The sequence below is a fragment of the Citrus sinensis genome, chromosome 1, assembly GCF_022201045.2.
Source record: "Citrus sinensis cultivar Valencia sweet orange chromosome 1, DVS_A1.0, whole genome shotgun sequence".
Lineage (NCBI taxonomy): Eukaryota > Viridiplantae > Streptophyta > Magnoliopsida > Sapindales > Rutaceae > Citrus > Citrus sinensis.
Window position 1 is genome coordinate 15834569 of NC_068556.1, and position 5754 is coordinate 15840322.

At 37.2% G+C, this 5754-nt stretch overlaps 1 non-coding gene across 1 annotated transcript; it reads left to right on the plus strand.

Annotated features, from left to right (window-relative positions):
• Nucleotides 1–1386: 1386 nt before the first annotated feature.
• Nucleotides 1387–1490, plus strand: LOC127898790 (small nucleolar RNA R71). The gene has a single exon (XR_008050608.1). It is a non-coding gene; the product is annotated as a small nucleolar RNA R71 (small nucleolar RNA).
• Nucleotides 1491–5754: the final 4264 nt, after the last annotated feature.

Genomic DNA, 5754 nt, shown 5'->3' on the forward strand with positions numbered 1-5754 from the left:
GCAAGTTGTAACACCACTGGAGTTGGGTGTAATTCTCCCAGTCCAAGTTTCACAAACACAGAGTAAGGCAATAAATTTACACTAGCTCCTAAATCCAACAAAGCATTCTCAATTGTGTGGTTCCCTATACTACATGAGATAGTGGGGGAGCCTGGGTCTTTGCATTTTAAAGGAATTTTATGTTGGAGTATAGAACTAACGTTTTCTGTTAAAAATGCCTTCTTTTGAACATGCATGTTTCTCTTTTTAGTACAAAGGTCTTTAAGAAACTTGGCATAAGATGGAACTTGTTTTATAGCATCAAGTAAAGGGATGTTAACACTTACCTGTTTGAAGATTTCGAGAATCTCACCTGTAGATTTTCCCTTTTTTCCTTTCGCTAACCTCTGAGGAAATGGAGCTTTGGGAACGTATTCTCGTGGGTTGGCTTCTTCTCTCTCCTCCGGTGGTGAGTCCTCAACGTTCACAGGTACAATTTGAGTTTCCTTTGTCACCGGCATCTCCACTTTGTTGTCGATTTCTTTTCCTTTTCGCAAGGTCATTATTGCTTTGACCTCTCCATGCTGCTGTGGTGAACTGGTACTCGCTTCATGCACTCCTTTAGGATTAGGCACTGGTTGACTTGGAAATTTTCCTTTCTCAACAGTCATTGCCAAGGTCTGAACTGAAGAAGCGAGTTGTCCCACCATCTTCTCCAGGCTTGAAACTGATTGAGCTTGTGAGTTGAAGCCTGCTCTCAACTCATTTCGTAGTCCATCAATGGTGCGGTTCTGTTGCTCAATCGTGGAGTGAGTAACATTCCTGAAATTCTGGAATGCATCCTCCCATGGTCTAGGTTGAGAGTGATTCTGGTTCTGATTGTATGGTCTAAATGGTGGCTGAGAGGCTTGAGGAACTTGAGGAATTTGTTGCATTGGTGGAGCTGGAGCTGCTGGTCCATTCTGTTGGAATCCTTGAGACCATGAAAAATTGGGATGGTCTCTCCATCCAGGGTTATATGTGTTGGAGTATGGGTTGTAATTTGATGGCTTTCTCATTACACCTATGGCATTGGCTTGATCTGAGTATGAGTCATGGTCATGTGGCTCTGTTGATTTAGCAGTCGATAATGATGCTATTTGTCGAGAGAGACCTTCAATTATCGCTTTGACTTCTTTAATTTCTGAACTTGATTCGCCAATTTGAACCTCATTCACTCCTTTAATTCTTCTAGTAGTCCTGAGTGATCGACTCCGTTGTTGGGAATTATCTGCTTGTCGCTGGAAGAATTCTCAAATCTCTGATGCACTTTTTGACATTAGCTCTCCTCCACTCGTTGCCATTAGCCATTCTTGCACATTCGGCAATAATCCTTCCAAAAAGTATTGGCATTGGTGCCATTTCTCGTACCCATGATGTGGACACTTCAAGAGTAGCCCATTGAATCGCTCCCATGTTTCGAAAAATTGCTCGTCCTCTCTCTGGGTAAACTCCGAGATTTCCCTGCGAATAGCATTGGTTTTATGTACTGGGAAATATTTATTTAAAAATTTTGTAACCATTTGTTCCCATGATGCAATGCTATTAGCAGGCAATGTATTAAGCCATGAACGAGCTCTATCTTTTAAAGAAAATGGGAATAGTCTAAGTTTAACATCATCATCTGAAAAATTCTCATATTTGAATGTTTGACAAATGGCATGAAAATCATTCAAATGATTATATGGATCCTCATTTTCTAGGCCATAAAATGTAGGGAGACAATTTAACACACTAGGTTTTAATTCAAAACTCCTAGCAGCTACATTTGGGTATCTTATGCATGACGTGCTCAAATTAGCTAAGGGACTAAAATAGTCCTTAAATGGCCTCTCCTGTGGTGCTTGTAAATCCATTTTATTTTTAACGTGTTTGTGTGTGCGAAGTGTTTTTTCTAATTCAAGGTCTATAGGTTCAAGATTAGGTAATAATGACCTACGACCATGCATGCAAAATAAATAAAATAAAAATAAAGATGCAAACAAAACAAAAAATAAAGATGGGAACAAAACAAATAAAAATAAAGAAGAGGGAGAAATTACGATACTAACCTTATTGCGCTATTACAACCTTTCTATCAAAATACACAAAAATAAATACGTGAAAGAAATTAACTAAAAATTAAATTAATAAGATAAACAAAAAAATTACAAAGAAAAATAAATGGAAAATTAAATTACAAAATTTTAAAGAAGAGAAAAAGAAAAGAAATACTAACCTTTAAATGTAGATTCACTTTTTTTTTTCTTTTTTTTTTTAATAATAAAAAAAAATACAAGAAAACAAATAAAAGAAATTATTCACAAAAATTAATTCTATGAATTAAAATTACTTACCTCCCCGGCAACGGCGCCAAAAACTTGTTGTGCAAATTTTAATGTACTCGCAAGCGCACGAATCTATTGTAGTATAGATCTATGGTGACGAGTGTCGATCCCACGAGGAGGTGGATTTTAATTGTGTATAGAATTAATTTTATAAATGGTTGTTGGATTTATGGTGGAAATGATTTGGAATATGCTAAGACTTAAATTAAAATGGCGAGAATAAATTCTAAAATTGGAATTGCAATTGAGAGAATAAATTGAAGAGAAAATCTATTAAATTGACGTACTTGGGTATCTGGATCCGTATCAACATGCATCATGGGCTAAATAATTCGTATTAATGCCAATTAAATCATGAGGGGGGAATCCACACCTCATGAACCACGCTCTAATCAATATGGTGCTAAGGGCTTATCGTGCCAAATAATAATAACCTTGTACCAGAGGGCCGGTGAAACCAAGGCGGTACTAGACAAGATTAGTATTATTTGTCGACGAGAAGTCAAAACATCCACAAAAACTAGAGGGGAAGAGAAAATAAATTTACCAAATAAAGCCCATGACACATGTTGAGACTTCACCTTCAACCCAAGCTTGAAAGAAAATTAGCCACTCATAATTGAACTAGGGGCAAAATGGGAATTTATTAAAATACGAAGAAAATACAAGATGGAGAAGGAATTATAGAAAATGGATCCCAAAAATGGATTCAGAGATATCAGATTAGGGGGGGGAGGCCCCCTTTTTATAGATACATGGAGTAAATCATGGCCATCGGATTAAAAACAGTTTGGACGCTCAGGATTGCGCCACGTCATCAGTCAACAGTCCACGGTTTGACCACGCGGATGAACAGTAACACGGTTTGACCCGGATGAACAGTAACGCGGTTTGGTTGAAAATAATCCTGTGTGATGCATGCACCGTACGCGAGATTTTTCGTCCACTGATATGCTGCCACGTCACCATCAACAGTACATAAGAATTTTAGTCCAACAGGATCGTGACACCTCATCAGTCAATGCCACATCATCGGTCAATGCCACGTCATCATCCGTCTATGTGAACAGTGTCGTGAACAGTAACGTATACAGTACCGTACACGTGAATAGTACCGTACATGTGAATAGTGCCATTTTTCCTTTTATGCTCCTCCTAAGGTTTTCGACCGTCCTGAGTTCAAAAGTGATGTCCGTTTTGCCGTCTGATCTATCCTTTATTGTGAAATGACTATAATGCCCCTAAAATACATAAAATACTTAATTAAAATAAAACACATGTAATTAAATCACAAGAAGGTTAAATATATAAAAGTAAGGGTTGTTAGTAAGACTTAAAATGTAAAATGACGGTTTTCTCCTTTATAAATATGCATTTTCTAACACTCAACACTGCCTGTTGTTAGCCTCCATTATACAAACATTATTTTATTTTACGGTTTAGGTCAATACAAGAAATTGTATATTATAATAAAAATTTACACATTATAACCAATCAATAATATGTAGAATCCGCCTGTTAAAGGTGTTCCTTTTAATTTTAAAAAAATACAGCAAAATAATTTTTGTCTACATTATCTCATTCTCATATTCTTGTTCCTAGGCTTCTTATGTCACACGTGTTGTTGGTATAAAAGTAGATGTACTGAAGCTTTCGTAGTTGTCGTTAATCGAAGAGGTACCAAACCTTTTTCCCTTTCAAATCTCCGTCTTTCTGATGTTTGGCTGGGATGTGGTTTCAAATACTCTATTTTCCCTCCATGTATTTTAAGAGTATGTGCTAGCTCTTGGAACTTCTTAGAAAATATGGCTTTCGTTGTGGTGACATTTTAACTAGCATTCATTACTCTATATTTTCTCTCGACGCAAAGAATCATTTACTTTGTATTTACCCGACTGATACTCGACTATAGTCGTGTGATGAATGCTTTACTCGACTGATATGTCGTATAATTTTTATGATTAGTCTAAAATATATTATTATGCAACTTTTCAGTCATTTTATATTATAATTTAATTTTTTTTTTGTATTTATGCAAATGGAATCGAAAATCAAGGAATCTGAAAACTTCAAAGCAAAGATTTCAAGCCGATCATTGCCAGATGCAGTGGAGGACATTAAAAATAAACTCTCTGAGGAGCAGATAAATATTTTTAGGCGTTCTTACTTTGATCATTTTTTGGATGTGAAAGAGTTGGAGTTTTTTGCTCAGTTACTCCACAGTATATTATTGAGAGAAGTGAAATCAGATAAGAATGCAATGTGGTTTAGGATCAGACGTAAAAAAATTTGAATTTCATTGGAGGAGTTTTCCTTGGTGACAGGCTTAGTGAAATTCTAGTTATGCAACTCAAGAGGGGAGGTGAATTAGGATTCTAAAAATTATTCAATTCTAAAACAAAATACCATGCAAATTTAAAATAAATTTAAAGCAATAACAATTAAATGAATCACAATATAAAAAGATAAGGGAAGAGAGATTCAAACACAAAGATTTTTACATGGTTCGGCCAACCTCACCTACGTCTACGCCTCCGCCTCCAAGCTTTCTGGGCTTAAGGATTTCACTAAGCAAGTCTCCAAGGCTTCAAAAGCTTACACTTGACTTCCAAGGTGTCAATGAACCTTTACAACAAGAGATTATCCTCAATCTTTTAACCCAAGTGTATCCCAACACTTTCAATCACTCAAAGTAAAAGATTACAAATTATTGGAACAAATCCGCTAATAGAAAATGAGATTAAAACACTTCCAAATATATTAACAAGTATCCATATACCAACAACTCCATCATCTAACACATAATCATCCAACATCAAGAACATCACAAAAACAATCCATCATCAAAATCACAGAGAAGTAGCAATGTATACCAAAATATAAATAGCAACACACAAAGAAACAGAATATGAAATGTATGTGCGAATATGAGACTCAGAAACTAAGAAGGTGGTGAAAATGTGCTCCCCGAATCATAACCGAAATAACGAAGAAGAGTGCGCTGTCCAGCTATAAGCTCAAGCTACTGATCGATGCTCTGCTGCTGGAAGGTCTGAAAGTCAGAACGGAGCTGCTGCTGGTCGCGAGAGAGAGTGTCCAATCGGTCTAGAATCAGCTGCTGCCTCTCAGAAATCCTACGAACATTAGCAACTATCTGCAGTAAAGTGTCTGAAGCTGGTGGTTGGATGAAGCAGGAGGCTGCTCGGGAGCTGGAGGTGGCTCAGAAGCAGAAGGTTGCACGGGAGCAAGAGGTGGCTCAGAAGTGGAGGGCTGGTCAGTATCAATCGCGCGCTCCTCTGTATCAGAATCAGCTGAAGGCTGGGGAACAGAGCGGCGACAAGGAGGTGGATGATGAGCTCCGAGTCTAAAATCTGGAAGCTGATCGAGAGAATAAACATCGTTGAGCATC